General features: G+C 45.0%; 1 protein-coding gene across 2 annotated transcripts in view; it reads left to right on the top strand.

The window, feature by feature from the left end:
* Nucleotides 1-4,979: 4,979 nt before the first annotated feature.
* Nucleotides 4,980-16,550, top strand: part of LOC140208503 (NACHT, LRR and PYD domains-containing protein 3-like) — a 39,795-nt gene continuing 28,224 nt past the window's right edge. For both annotated transcript variants that reach the window (XM_072277215.1, XM_072277214.1), the window contains exon 1: nt 4,980-5,253. The gene's annotated coding sequence lies outside the window, so the exon portion shown is untranslated. The remainder of the gene's footprint in view (nt 5,254-16,550) is intronic.

Below are 16,550 nucleotides of genomic sequence, written 5' to 3'. Positions count from 1 at the left end.
TTTGTTGAGTGGCTGAAATATATAATACCATAGAATATGTAGTTAATGTGAGAGGGAGCGAGTCCAGAGAAGAAAGGCAACGTCTGTGTAAAAGACAAGTACGTTTACACAATCTGGGGGCGCCAAGAATGAACGCTTTTGTGATGGTAGAAGCGGATACAATAAGAATTTTTAAGAGACTCTTAGATCAGCACATGAATGTGAGGAAAATAGAAGAATATGGATATATTGAATGCATAATGGATTACTATAGATGGCCATTTGATTACTACTTTACCTGCCTTCCAGAGAGTTGTGTACATTGTTGCCCGAAGGGTCTGTCCCTGTGCTATACTATTCTATCTTCTGTGTCTATGTTATATAATATTGTTACAGCTACAATGCTTCAATGCGATTTTCAGTTCACTGTGCTGTTTTAACATACCGAGCTCCAGAACCGTCAGCACTTTGTCCAAATTTGCCAGCCCATTCCTCATTTCCACAAAGGATTCCAACATCACTCCCTGGGGACGGAGGGATCCCGACAGAAGGAGGGAGAGCGGGGATGAAGGTGGTGTGAGAGGGGGCGGACAGGATGTTTGTCCCGGCGGGGACAGGAGGGGCTCATCTGTGGAAATGTCTGAGTCCATGGTGGTGGCGAGCAGAGGGATTTACCACACTGGGGGCAAATACTGGCAAACTACTGACCTGCAAGTGGGGCCAAAAATCCGGGCAAAGTGGATTGGAGTGGTTTTGGAGAACACGGGTAGATCGGCCACACATTTTATTGAATGACAGGACGGACTGGAGTGGCCGAGTGGCCTGGTCCTGTTCCTGCTGTCTGTGTGTTTAAGGAGAAGGTATAACCAGACAGTTCTTGGGCCTGCAGGATGTCCCAGTGTGTGTGTTGTAACTTAAGGACCGGTGCTTGGAGACCAGTTGTTCCCAAACTGTGTCAACAATTTGGCTGAGGGACAAAATTCAGCATTTCCAAGTCTGTTGTTGACACAAAATGCATATTTATATATTAATCATGACATAAAATGTGTATTTGTACTCAGCTAATGAAATAAAAATTCATATTTGTGGATTGTTAATGACATAAAGCCTATATTTCTATATTATTAATGACAGAAAATTGTATAATTGATGTTCTGTGTGTTATCTGCATGTAGTTTCCTGTGCTGCTGCTGCAAGTCAGTGTTTCTCTGTCCCTGTACCTTCCCGTACTTGTGCACTTGGCAATAAATTCAACATGACATGAGACAACTCAGAGAAATTTGATTAATAATGATCATGTTGGCAACTCAGCAGGTCGAAATTAAAGGGACAGTACACTGTTAAATGAAAGATCCTGGATAATGTCGATGATCAGAAGCATCTTGGAGTCTAAGTTCATCGCTCCCTGAAAGTGGCCACACAGATTGATAGAGTGGCTAAGAAGGCAAATGGTATGCTTACCTTTATTAGTCAAAGCATTGAGTTCCAAAGTCAGGAAGTTATGTTGCAGCTTTATAAAGCAGTATTCGGCCTCAGCTGGAGTATTTCATACACTTCTGGTCACCCCATTCTAGGAAGGATGTAGGGGCTTAGGAGAGGGTGCAGAAGAGTTTTGCCAGGATATTCTCCGGATTAGAGGACTTGAGCTATAACGAGAGTTTGGACAAACCCATTTTTTTTTCCTCTGGAGCCCTGCAGGCTGTTGCTATACTCGCAGAAGGAATGTAGGAGTAGGATACTTATAGATAGAGGAGACAGACAGTATCTTTTTCCCAGGTTTGAGATGTCTTAAACAAGAGACCATGCATTTGAGGTGAAAACGGGTGATTTTAAAAGCGATGTGAGGGAGAAGCTCTTCCACGCAGAGAACTGTGAGTAGCTGGAATGTGCTGTTTGGGTAATGGTAGATGCAGATACATTAGAGGCCTTGAAGAACCAGTTACACAGGCAGATTGAAGTGAAGGAAATGGAAGAATATAGACACTGTGTAGGCAAAAAAGATTAGTTTAGTTGGATGTTTATTAGTATTTTTTTTCCGAAAGCAACAGACACAGCGTGTTGGAGAAACTGAGCAGGTCAGGCGGCATCTCTGGGCAATAGTCAACCGTTGACGATTCAGGCTGAGGCCGTTCTTCAGGACTGAAATGGAAGGAGAGAAGTCAGAATAAATAATGGTGGGGGAGTGGAGGAAGTAGTACAAGGTCGCAGGCGATTGGTGAAGCAAAGATCTAGAAAGTTGATTGGTGAAAGAGATAAAGGGCTGGGGAAGGGGTAATCTGATATGAGAGGGGTAGAAACCATGGATAGAAATGAAGGGGGAGGAGCACCAGAGGGAGGTTATGGGCAGGTAAACAGATAATGGGGAATGGTGAGGGAGGGGGTGGGCAGTTACCGGAAATTCGAAAAATCGAAGTTCATGGCGACAGCTTGAAGACTGCCCAAACGGAATACAGTATGAAGTGTTGTTCCTTCAACCTGAGTCCGCCCCCATCGCGGCAGCAGAGGAGGTCATGGACTGACATGTCGGAATGGGAATGGGAAGTGGAATTAAAATGGGTGGCCACAGGGAGATCCCTCTTTTTTTGACGAAGCAGTCTCCAGTCTACGTCGGGTTTCACTGATACACAGGAGGCCACACCAGGAGCAACGGATACAGTAGATGACCCCAACGGGAGAAATACTGATTTCTCCTTCCGATGATCAAAATTTTAACCTCTCCCCTTTCCCTATTCTACACTCTGACCTTTTACTTCTTCTCACCTCCTACTAATACCCTCTGCACTCCTCCCCCCGTCACATTCTCCTGTTACCAGAGTACTGTGAGTGTTACTTTAAGAGCGCCTGAGTAAGGCGGGACTATGACGTCAGTCACAGGCTGCAGCAGCCGGCTGCGGACGAGAGAGAGAGAGAGAGAGAGAGAGAGAGAGAGAGAGACAGAGAGACAGAGAGACAGAGAGAGACAGAGAGAGAGAGAGAGAGAGAGAGAGAGAGAGACAGAGAGACAGAGACAGAGACAGAGACAGACACTGACTGACTGTTGGAACTTCAGCTTGTCACTGCTATGGTTTGGAACTCTCTGATGCCCAAAAGATTGGATTGATTATCGGCACGCAGTGCACAATTGATGTGTGACTGTCTCTTCATATAATCCATTTGTGTGGATTTCCTGGAGTAACCTGTGGTATCACTTTTGTTGGCTCTTTACCTGGAATCAGGGTGTTAAGTGAAGACGATACTCTTGTGACTGTCACCTGGTGATTTCTCTAAGTAGATTTCGGAACGATTCAACGGACAAGATCTTCAACGATTGTTATTTCACTTACCAGCGTGGAACCTGTGATTCTTCGTATCGCCTTCTCTCTGCGTACCTCTATGTGGATTACAAATCTCTCTCCCATCATCTGTTTTACTTTGCCATCTGAATCTTAAGACTTTAAGAATTGTTCCTAAACTTGATTGTTTGTAAGCCCTGGGCCCCCTTCTCCATCACTTTCTCCTATTGTCCATTCTCTTCTCCTTTCAGATTCTTTCTTCTCCAGCACTTTCCCACCCACCTGATTTTCCTTATCCCCTTCCAGAAGGCCTCTTTGCGCACCCACTACCTTTTAATTTAGGCATCTCCCCTCTTCAGTCTGAGTCCTAAAGAAGGGGCTCGGTCCGAAATGTATCTGTTTACTCTTTTCCGTAGGTACTACCTGACCTGCCGAGTTTCTCAAGAATTTTGTAAGTTTTCATTTTATAGAGGATTAACAAAGAGGTTAGAGAGTATTTGTGATAGGGAATGCAATGAAGATTCGCCAGACTGATCCCTGGAGTGGTCGGGTCATCATGTGAAGAAAGATCAAGCGCGATAAGCCTTTAATTTAGAGAACCGAGGATGAAGGAGTGAACACATTGAAATGCACAGCATCATTAGCGGTTGAACCAATGGAAAAAGGGGCTGTCCGGGACTGAGATGAAGGGAAATGTCTCCACTTCGAGGATGGTGAGTGAGTGTAAATCCCCACCACAGAAGGCAGTAAAGGTTCATGATCATCCTCACATAAAACAGAGGCCGGCAGATGTGTGGAGACCGAAGGGATCGAGGAAATGAGGATTGGACAGAAACATGTGGCTGAGATGGGAGCGCAGTCGCCATCTTGTTGATCGCTCGATGGGCTGAATGGCCACCTCCTGCTGTGTCTCACTTGGTGAAGGTAAACTTTCACTGTCCAGTGAGCCCGGGGGAATGCGATTAGAAGTTAGTGTTTGTAAACATTGGACTGATTTGATTGGAACCTGCACATTTCCTGTCTGGGTGTAAACTGTATGGTGGACTGGTATGGGGACTGAACCCATAAATCAATGCCCTAAGGAAGGAGAAAGGGAAAAGGTACGGAGGAATAATTTAAAAATGTAACTGGTGTAAATATGAAATAATGTGGAAAATGCGGCAGGTGGGTCATGCAGCGTATGAGGGGTGAGGAGCAGACTCACCGGTTTAGGAGGGAGACCTTCAGCACGTCACTCGATCCCGCTCCATTTTCTCATTTTACCGCAGATCTGCGGCATCTGCGGGTTCGTTTCTCGTGGTTGTGCATTTCAATCTTTCTTCCGTTCAGACAAGGCTATGAGATCCAGATCTCTCACGTCCTTTCGCTGTGGGTGGGCATTTTTTTTTTCTTGACTCATTTCAATGTTACGAGCTGCGGTGCATCTAATGTTCTCCAATGTACGACAGTATGTATGGGATAATTAAGCCTTTTCCATTGATCTGTGTGTCTCAAAAATGTGTACACTTTTCAAAGCTACAAACAAGGTTGTCTAATATTTCCACAAAATTAAAATGGGGGATCGGTTTACTGCTATTATTATTTTTTTTTAAATTTTTGAACGACCCTATGCTCTGTGGTCTATGCTCTGTGCTGTCCCTTCTAATCTCTTTACTCTGCCTACAAAACCCCCGCCCCGGCTCTGAAGACGCGGAGCTCACATTGCGCATGCTCAGTTTCGGATGTTGGGTGGCTGCCTTTCCGTTCTGTGTTGAAGCGGAACGTCGCGGGGAGACGGGGGAAGGATTGTTGTCTGCGAGGTTAGTACATCAAGTTCCCATCGGTGAGGATTTGAGGCCGTTCCGAGCGGGCATGTTCGAATCCCGTTAACTCACCCGAACTGGGGATCGGTCTGGGTTCCCGGAGAGAACCTGCCGGGGTCGATCCGGGCTGTGTGGCCTTCACACCGAACCGTCTGAGATGAGCCGTCGCTCAGTCCCTGCTGCTTTAGCCCGAAGAAAGGGTAAGGTGCTGATGCCGGGACTGCACTCATCCGTTGAGTTGTACCTCCATCACCCCGCGCGGTATCAGATCCAAACTTCGCCTGGTACGATGCCTGGGGTCAATAACTGTTTTAGATAATTCAGGGCACGGGAAGCGGCCATTCGGCCTGTTGTGTTCCTGCAGCCGGAGGTTAAACGGAGTAATCGCATTTGCGGGACACTGCTCCGTGTCTATGAGTAGTTTTATCTTTCGTCAGTTCAGACAGGGCAGTGAGATCGAATTTGTGACGTTCCCTCTTTTTGTGTGGGCAATTTTTTTCTTGACTCCATTCCACAGTTACGACCCGCCGAAGCGCAGCGAACATTTCCGAGTATATAACCGTTTTCATGCGATAATTAGGCCTTTTCCATTTGTCTCTTCCTCAAAAATTTGTACACTTCGGTGAAATCGCCCTCCCGAAGTTCCAGAGCTGAAGCTTAGTCTGTGTAATATTTCCACACAATTAAATGGGGAATGGTTTATTATTGTCATATACCGCCGTACAGTGAAAATCTTGTCTTGCATACCACCCACACTGATCAATACAAGAGCACCAGGCGTGATTGATAAGTTCGTGGCCTAAGATAGGCGGAGACAATTTTAGAAAACTTAGCACTTTAATTTTTTCAACATAGCCCCCTCCTATTTTACACACTTAGACTGTTGGTCGTGGAGCATACGGATCTTGGACCTCCAGAAAGTGCCGACAGCATGTTTGATTGATAAGTTCGTGGCCTAGGGTAGACGGGGATGAGTTATACAGCTCTCGTTACAGGCATGTGCAGGTCAACTCTTTGAGTGATTATGCAGAAAGTTTGAAGTTAATAATTCATTTCCTTCTACCTTAGACCACACGAACTTATCAGTCACCCCTAGTATATTAGGTAAAACATTAACAGAGTTTAACAGAGCTTTATGGGTACAGAGAAAGTGTACTACAGGTAAACATATGATGCAGATTCACATGAAGTTACATCGTACCGTGCTGAGAAATATTCAGTTGACTCATTACAATGGAATGGAAGCCGTCCTTCAGCCTGGTGGTGTGCTTTCTGTTTCCTTTCAATCTTCAATCCGATGGGTAGTTGAAATTGAGAATGTCCAGGGTTCTGGGAATCTTCGATTATGTTTCCTGATTCACTGAGGCAGTGGGAAGTATATAGAGAGTCCATGGAAAGGAGGCTTGTTTCTATGGCGTGCTCAGCTGTGACCACAGTTATCTGCTCTTTCCTGCAGTCAAACGCAGAGCAGTAGCCGTAGGAAGTTGTGAAGTATCCGGATGGGATACTTTCTGTGGTGCGTTCAGGGGCAAAGGGTGTATGCGAACGTTCTTGTTGTTTGCTATAGCTTTGACATTTTAGGATTATATATATATAGTATGTACTATTAATTCAGTATCTGTGTAAAGCTGGAGGACCATCAGTGATTGTCATTGATCCCTTCTCCCAGCTAGTTCTATTTGACCATTCCGTGCCATTTTATTCAAAATCTGTCCAGCCTGTATCTCACCACGTCACTGATATATGTCAACCATCTTTCTTCTAAGCCTTGTCTCATTCTGAAGTATTATACTGCACTTTTACCTCACTGAGCTTACAAGGAGCTGTGTTTTGTTCAGTTAATTGATGTTTAACATAGAAACATAGAAAATAGGTGCAGGAGTAGGCCATTCGGCCCTTCGAGCCTGCACCGCCATCTATTATGATCATGGCTGATCATCCAACTCAGAACCCCGCCCCAGCCTTCCCTCCATACCCCCTGACCCCCGTAGCCACAAGGGCCATATCTAACTCCCTCTTAAATATAGCCAATGAACTGGCCTCAACTGTTTCCTGTGGCAGAGAATTCCACAGATTCACCACTCTCTGTGTGAAGAAGTTTTTCCTAATCTCGGTCCTAAAAGGCTTCCCCTTTATCCTCAAACTGTGACCCCTCGTTCTGGACTTCCCCAACATCGGGAACAATCTTCCTGCATCTAGCCTGTCCAATCCCTTTAGGATCTTATACGTTTCAATCAGATCCCCCCTCAATCTTCTACATTCCAACGAGTACAAGCCCAGTTCATCCAGTCTTTCTTCATATGAAATTCCTGCCATCCCAGGAATGAATCTGGTGAACCTTCTTTGCACTCCCTCTATGGCAAGGATGTCTTTCCTCAGATTAGGGGACCAAAACTTCACACAATACTCCAGGTGTGGTCTCACCAGGGCCTTGTACAACTACAGTAGTACCTCCCTGCTCCTGTACTCGAATCCTCTGGCTATAAATGCCAGCATACCATTCGCCTTTTTCACCGCCTGCTGTACCTGCATGCCCACTTTCAATGACTGGTGTATAATGACACCCCGGTCTCGTTGCACCTCCCCTTTTCCTAATCGGCCACCGTTCAGATAATAATCTGTTTTCCTATTTTTGCCACCAAAGTGGATAACTTCACATTTATCCACATTAAATTGCATCTGCCATGAACTTGCCCACTCACCCAACCTATCCAAGTCACCCTGCATCCTCTTAGCATCCTCCTCACAGCTAACACTGCCACCCAGCTTCGTGTCATCCGCAAACTTGGAGATGCTGCATTTAATTCCCTCATCCAAGTCATTAATATATATTGTAAACAACTGGGGTCCCAGCACTGAACCTTGCGGTACCCCACTAGTCACCGCCTGCCATTCTGAAAAGGTCCCGTTTATTCCCACTCTTTGCTTCCTGTCTGCTAACCAATTCTCCACCCACACCAATACCTTACCCCGAATACCGTGTGCTTTAAGTTTGCACACTAATCTCCTGTGTGGGACCTTGTCAAAAGCCTTTTGAAAATCCAAATATACCACATCCACTGGTTCTCCCCAATCCACTCTACTAGTTACATCCTCAAAAAATTCTATGAGATTCGTCAGACATGATTTTACTTTCACAAATCCATGCTGACTTTGTCTGATCATTTCACCGCTTTCCAAATGTGCTGTTATCACATCCTTGATAACTGACTCCAGCAGTTTCCCCACCACCAACGTTAGGCTAACCGGTCTATAATTCCCCGGTTTCTCTCTCCCTCCTTTTTTAAAAAGTGGGGTTACATTAGCCACCCTCCAATCCTCAGGAACTAGTCCAGAATGTAACGAGTTTTGAAAAATTATCACTAATGCATCCACTATTTCTTGGGCTACTTCCTTAAGCACTCTAGGATGCAGACGATCTGGCCCTGGGGATTTATCTGCCTTCAATCCCTTCAATTTACCTAACACCACTTCCCTACTAACATGTATTTCGCTCAGTTCCTCCATCTCACTGGACCCTCTGTCCCCTACTATTTCTGGAAGATTATTTATGTCCTCCTTAGTGAAGACAGAACCAAAGTAATTATTCAATTGGTCTGCCATGTCCTTGCTCCCCATAATCAATTCACCCGTTTCTGTCTGCAGGGGACCTACATTTGTCTTTACCAGTCTTTTCCTTTTTACATATCTATAAAAGCTTTTACAGTCTGTTTTTATGTTCCCTGCCAGTTTTCTCTCATAATCTTTTTTCCCCTTCCTAATTAAGCTCTTTGTCCTCCTCTGCTGAACTCTGAAGTTCTCCCAGTCCTCAGGTGAGCCACTTTCTCTGGCTAATTTGTATGCTTCTTCTTTGGAATTGATACTATCCCTAATTTCTCTTGTCAGCCACGGGTGCACTACCTTCCTTGATTTATTCTTTTGCCAAACTGGGATGAACAATTGTTGTAGTTCATCCATGCGATCTTTAAATGCTTGCCATTGCATATCCACCGTCAATCCTTTAAGTGTCATTTGCCAGTCTATCTTAGCTAATTCACGTCTCATACCTTCAAAGTTACCCCTCTTTAAGTTCAGAACCTTTGTTTCTGAATTAACTATGTCACTCTCCATCTTAATGAAGAATTCCACCATATTATGGTCACTCTTACCCAAGGGGCCTCTCACGACAAGATTGCTAATTAACCCTTCCTCATTGCTCAAAACCCAGTCCAGAATAGCTAGTTGGTTCCTCGACATGTTTAATTGAACACAGCACGAGGCAGGGTAAACACAACCATTAAGCCAATAAATTCTAGTTTCACTGTTACAAAATGGCTGCAGTGCTAACTTTTGTCACAATTGAAACTCAGAGCATATTATATTGAGTTCGTTGTTTCCTTTCTCGATTATTTTTGGCGAGCTACTTCCTCCGTTTCCAGGGTAACAGCCCTGCGGAGCTGCAAGAAGTGCTGCACATTTTTATCACTCTGTGGTCACCGCTTCTTAGCGTAGAGACAGTGCCCTCAGGAGCAACTGCAACAGAATGATAGTGGGAGGAAAGGATGCTGTGAGCATTGACTGTATGGGATGTATTACACAAGAGTAGGAATGAACTGAGAACTAACAAATCGGTGGGGGTGGGTCTGGCATTACACTATTCTGTTGAACAGTTTTGGGATCCCCAAACGTTTTGCAGTCAGACAATATCTGTGCAGTAAAACAGAGAGAAAGGGAAAAAGACAATGTACTTTTGCAAGAGTCTTAAAGTAAGATGGACCATCAGGTTCATTTCTCCTTAGTTTGTGAATCGGAACTGCCAGCAACACCACGGCAAATCGCTGATGCCAAAGCGTCAGTGGGCAGTGCTTGTGCAGGTTATAATATTGGGATGGAGTCTCTGAGAATGTGGAACGGACAGTATATTGGTAATTCTACAGCTGGAATTGAAATACCTACAGTCTGCAGTGACGCTGAAGATCAGGGCAATTGGACGTTGGTTGTGGGGAAATCACTGACTACCCCAGCCAGTGAGATGTCAGGTCTGTCAAACATTTTTTAGTTTTACAAATACATAACTATTTTGACCGAGCTCGATGACAGTAAGCGGAGGGCGATGATTGAAGATGGATTGAGCAAATAGAGGCTTGTGAGAAGTGTGATGGGTGTGTCAGTAATGATAGTGGGAGGAAAGGATGCTGTGAGCATTGACTGTATGGAATGTATTACAGCAGGGTCGGAATGAACTGATATCCAACCAATTGGTGGGGGTGGTGATTGAATTTCCACAAACCTGTTGAACAGTTTTGGGGTGTCCCAAGCATTTTGCAATTTTAATATCCGTGCGTTAAAATAGAGAGAAAATACTATTGTTGCAGGAAATGTAAAGAAAGAAGAGAAAATACTGGAGTCGCTCAGCAGATCTTCAGCATCTTGGACGGCCCCAGATCTGAAACTGGGTCTTCCGCCATTTCTCCATTCACAGATGTAGCCTGACTTCCCAATATCTTATATTTTACAATGTTACATTGAAAGCATTTCGTTCCAGCTACCCTGAGGAAGACATAGCAGCCACCGTGCTGAGCAGGATCCCACTCAGGAATAAGATAGAGAACAAATGAGCTCCAGTTAGCTGCTGGGGACAAGTGGGTGCATCCGCATCCTCTCACAATCTACAGACCGGTGAACCAGCCTGAGCCCCGGCCCAGGAAGAGCGTCGTTAGGTACCCGTTCCATCTTAATTTGTGAATCAGGGAAATCACGGCAAATCGCCGGCAGCAAAGCGTCCCAGGGTAGTCTGTGTGGGTTACATTGGAATGGAGTCTCTGAGATTATAGAACTGGCAGTATACGGGCTCTACTCTAGGTTGGTCAGCTGGGTTGGAATTTCCTCAGATTGAAGCGAAAAGGGTGATCGGAGAGTTTGGACTTTGGTTGTGGGGAAATCACTGATTATACCACCCAGCGGAACCTAGCCTGCCAAGTATTTTGATGTTTTAGAAAGAGATAACAATTTTGACCCGGCTCGATGTCAGAGAACACAGGATGATAACTGATGATGGATTTAGCGAATGAAGGCTTGTGACGACGGTGAAGCGTGTGTCGGTATTGAGATACATTACTCATGACATTGACTTCTTTGTGAATGTACATGGCACGGTTAGCAAGTCTGCTACTAAGTTAGGGAGTCTTGTTGATATTGCAACATGTTATAGTGTATTTCAAAGAGATGTTGGTCAGTTATGGAGATAGACCGAGATATTGCAAATGGTTTTCAACTTGGACAAGTAAAAGATGGTGCATTTTGGACAGTGAAACCATCGTGGGCCTGTTATGCTGAATGGAGGGTCACCGAGTGTTGTGGAACAGAGCGAGCTGGGATTACAAGGGTAAAGTTCTCTGAAAGCGGACGTGCAAGTATAGAGGGTGGAAAAGAAGGCTTTAATCATGCTGGCCTTCATCAGTCAGGCATTGAGTTTTGGATTACAGACATTATATTGCAGTTATATAAATAGCTAGTGAGGATACACCAAGCAATCTGTACAGTTGTGTTCACCCTATTGTAGGACAGATATTATCAATCTGGAGAGGGTGCAGAAGAGATTATTGAGGATGCTACCTGGACTAGAGGGCCTAGTTATAGGGAGAGGTTGGCCGAGCTGGATCTTCATTCCACGGAGCACAGGAGAATTTGGGTGACATTGTATGTTTATAAAATCAAGAGGGAGAATGAAGTCGATAACCATCTCCTTTGTCTTGCTGACATTGGGAAAGAGGTTATGTGACTGTTTTCTCTGTCTGACATATCGTTATTGTTACTGATGAGCCTCATTGCACAGTGCCATCGGTGATTTTATTTTTCAATGTGGCTATTGGGTGTTTGGCTAAACAGACACGTGTGAGCAGAGTGTACACAATGGGCTCAGCTCACAGCCGAGTTCAGGATAATAGGAAGGGACGAGCGGTTGTGCAATCTGGCTGTCTGCGGTCTGGTGGCTGGGAAGCCCAGCATCCAGTTGCGCAGTGGTGTAATTAGATGGCTGAGAAGTAATTTGTTCACCAAAGTCTGTGGGACAATGGTGTCACATGCCGAACTGAAATTCAGAAACAGCATTCTGACACAAGTGTCCCTGTTTTCTATGTGTGTCAGGCCAAGGGGAATGACAAACGTTATGGCATCTGCCCTGGAGAGATTCTGTCGGTAAGTTTATTGGTGAGTGCCCAGTGAGCAAGGATTGGAGTTTTTGATATGTGCCGTTATCAGGCGTTCAAAGCACTTAATGCTGATGGGCGTCAAGTCCACTGGGCAGCAGTCGTTTTGTTCTGAGTGTGGAGAGCTCTTTGGTACAGGGATGATGGTGGCTGATTTGAAGCATGAGGGAACAGCAGCCTGGATGAGTGAAGTGTTGGCGATGGCTGTGAAGACATCAATGCGCTGATGTGCAGACTGTATGCGAGCTCAGCCTGGATGTCTTCTGGCCCGGCACCTCTGCAGAGTCCGTATTACGTCTGCTATTACAGACATTGACTGCTCAGCTCACAGGGAGTAATTTTCGTGTCTGGTTTGTGTTGTGCCTCGAAGCAGTGTTTAGAGCACCAGGGAGGGAACGTTACTGGTACGGTTAAGGATATTTTCCCCTTACGTATTCTGTAAAGCCCTTGATGCCTAGCCACATACACCAGGGTTCGTTGCCCAGGGTTGGGAGTTTGATCGAAGGGACCTGAGAGTTAATCTCAATGCACAGAGCAAATGAGAACCTGGAATGAGTTATCCAGTGTTTTCATCGTTGGTTATCTACATCGGGTTCAGTATTCTCTCCGTGTTTGGAAATTCCTACTTATTCTCACCTGCCTGTGAGCAGCTGGAAATTAAAAAAACACTCAAGATGCTGGAGACCTGAAATCAAATCAGAAATTGTTCAAAGCCATTCCAACACAGGGTGGTAGACCGGAAAAATTACCTTTCGACTGATTACCTGTTGAGGTTTTATTTCATTTCTAGCTTTTTAGCACATTGCTTTAGAATGATTGAAGTCTCTTGGGAAACAGAGTTGTGTGGAACTGGGAAATTGGATTGAAAACTATCAGATGGAATTTAATACAGATAAGTGAGGGGTGTTACATTTTGGCAGGGAAAACGAGGCTATGATTTACTGATTGAGTGGTAGGAGGTCTGGGATGTGGGACAAAACAAATTGACATTGGAACACAGATCCATAATTACTTTAAGGTAGCAGAAGAGTCAGACAGTGTCTTAAAGAGATCCCAGGTTGGAAGCCCCTGCTGGAGATATACAAAAGTATTGTAGTATAAACAGCATGAATGCAGGTAGGCGTTTGCCCATCAGGTCGGTTGAGGTCATGGATTTAGGGCAAAAAGTGACACATTTAAGGGGAATCTGAGGGGGAACTACTTCATTCAGAGGGTGGTGCGAATGCGGAAACAGCTCCCAGCCGAATGAGCGATGAAGGTTGAATTGTAGTATTTGAGAGATGTTTGGGTAGGTGCATGGATGAGGAAGATATAGAGGGCTATGGTCTGGGTGCAGGGGGATTGGACCACACCGAACATGGCACAGAGTGGATGGGTTAATAGTCCTGCCTGTGCTGTAAGGGGTCTCTGAATCTCAGTTGAAACATCTACACATAATCGACATCTGTTGCAGACGGATCGTATCCAACAACGTGCTTTTATTTTGGACCAGCGTCTGCGCAGCTGGAAGTTCTGCAGAGTTGGAACTAGCAGAAGATTAGCTGAATGCACCTCGACAGGGTCAATACAACTGCTGGAATTTTAGTTTCATCGTTACAAAATGGCTGAATGTTCAGTTCATCTTTGCTAGAATGGAACTCAGATCATGTCACATTGCGTGTGTTATTTCCTTTCTCGGTTACCTTTGCGAGCCACTTCCTCCGTCGCCAGGGCAACAGCTCACCAGAGCTGCAAGGAGAGTTGAACATCTTTATTGCTCTCTGGTTACTGACTCTCAGCGGAGAGAGAGTGGCCTCAGCAGCCGGTGCTGATACGAGGATGCTTTGAGCATTAACTGTGCCGGATGGATGATGTCTGTGTTGGAATGAAGAAACAACTAATGATTGTAAGGATTGCATTTGTGCAATTCTGTTCAGTGTGTCAAACATCTTGCAGTTAGTCAGTGTTTTGGGCATCGAAAGAACAGAAAAATCTCCAGTACTGTTTCCAGTGCTATATTTTCAATTTTATATTTAAAACACTTTGTTCCTGTTACACTACGGGGAAAGTGCCAGCTAATTGAGCTGGGCTATACTGCACTCAAGAATAAAATAATGAGCAAATGTGCTCAATGTAACTGAGTTGAAATGTATCAAAACCCTCTTTGTAACCCAAGGCCTATGTTTCCCGTCTGATCCCCGTCCAGACAAAGGATCATCAGGCTCCAGTTCTGTCATGGGTTGATGTCGGAGGGTAAATTTTAGAACTGGGATTAGCTGAGACACTGCCACATATTACCGCCAGCAAAGAGCCCTGGGAGGGTTGGTGCTTGAGATATAATCCTGCGATGGGGGCTCCAGGAATATGGAACTGGCAGTGTTTGGGCTTCGGTCTACGTTGGTGCTTTTACAGATGCGGCTGGATGTCCCTCCTTCCGCGGTGAAGCAGACGTCTCCGGGGATTGGATATTGTAGCGTGAGTTTCTGAGTGAGAGATGTGGAAACACTCTGTGTGAGATGTGGAAAAGATGTGCGAGGCTCTCGGTGTGGGCTTTGACCCACTGAGGTTGGATCCTGGGATATCACACATGTGTTCACCCAGATAAAAAGAATCAGGGGATCAAGTTGTCCGGGTTTATGAGATGTTGAGCGAGTATTTCTGTTCTGTGCTCAGATGTTTGGTTCTGAAGTTCCTTTGGACACAAAGCAGAGAATGAGTTCACATTCCATCCCTCAAAGGGAGTGGCTGTGATTAAATGCACTGTTTTGTGTTTGCACCAGTAAAAATAGACCGTGGTTTCAGAATTCAATTCACATTTGCAAATTACCCCTCACTGTCACCTGTCTATCTGCTGGTGGGTGTCAAAGAGAAACTCAAGATGCTGAAGATAGAACAGAAAATGGAACAGTACATCACAGGAACAGGTGCATCCGCCACAATGGTGTGCCAAACCAGATAAAAAGTAAATCAACCCCCGCCCAAAAAAAATAATGACACCTACCTACACAATGTCAATATCCTCTCAATCTTCCTCACACCCATGTGCCTACCTAAACATCTCTTAATAGCTTCCAATGTGTTGGCTTCCACCACCATAACAGACAGCGGATTCCAGGCATCCACACCTCTCTGAGTAGAACAACTTACCCTAACATTTCCTTTGCAACTACTCCCTCACACCTTCATTGCATGTCCTCTGGTATTAGACATTTCTAAACAGTGAAACAATACTCCCCGTCTACTCTATCTATGTCTTTCATAATCTTATAAACCTCCATCCGATCTTCCCTCAGTCCCTACCACTCCATGGAGAACAACCCAAGATTTTCCACTAAAAACTGGATGATGTTTGAATCCATTCTGATGAAAGGTTTGGAAACCAAATTGCTAACTTTTTTCCTCTCCCCACAGCTGTTCCTTACCTGCTGAGTGTTTCTCGTGATTCCAGTTTCTGTGTGTTACATTCACCCTGGAACATTTTAAATCTCCTGCGAATGGACCAGTGTCCCAGCACTCGTTTCGTGAGAGTTGATAGGAGAGTAAAGAAACCAGAGCTTTTCCCAGTACATTGTCCTGGGGCCAATTGTCCTGTTTTCCTGGAAATGTATTCAGTAACGTTGTTGCTACCAAGGTTCACAAGAATAATCTGAGCAATGATAAGCTTTATGTAGGCGGAGCTTTTGATGACCCCGGGCCTGCTGTTCAGTGGAGTTCAGAGGGATGGTGGTTGGGGTTTGGTGGTGGTGGGGGTGGGGGTGGAAGTTAGGGCCAGGGGTGATTATTTACACCAACTGAATAACAGCAAGTCTGGATGCAGTGGGAATGGAGAGGGTGTCTTGATTAGACGGAGAGTCTGGGATCTGAGAGTGCTGCCTCAGAATAAACAGACTTCACTTTAAAACTGAGGTGAGAGCAATTACTTCAGCCAAAGGTTGGTTCATCTGTAGAATTTGATGCCACAGAGGGTGGTGGAGGCTATCGTTCGGTATATTCATGTTCTGGATTGCTAAATAGGTCGAGTGTTATAGCAGGGAAGCAAGAATATGGTTTTGGAAAAAGAATCCTCCATGATTGATTATGGAGCAGACTGGAATGACCGAATCACCTAATTCTACTCCTATGTATTATAACTTGTATCTTATAACATGACTGAACGATGACTTCTTTGTATCCCATCACAAACAAGAGAAGATCTTCAGATGCTGGAAATTCAAGCAACACACACAGCAGACCAGGCAGCATTTATGGAAGAGAGTAGAGTCAACGTGCACATGTTGCCTGGTCTGATGGGTTCCTGTAGAATTTTCTGTCTGTTCTTTTGTATCCAAGAC

This window comes from Mobula birostris, chromosome 13 (assembly GCF_030028105.1).
Source record: "Mobula birostris isolate sMobBir1 chromosome 13, sMobBir1.hap1, whole genome shotgun sequence".
Lineage (NCBI taxonomy): Eukaryota > Metazoa > Chordata > Chondrichthyes > Myliobatiformes > Myliobatidae > Mobula > Mobula birostris.
Note: the sequence above shows the minus strand (reverse complement) of the source record. Positions and strands in the feature narration are given on the sequence as shown.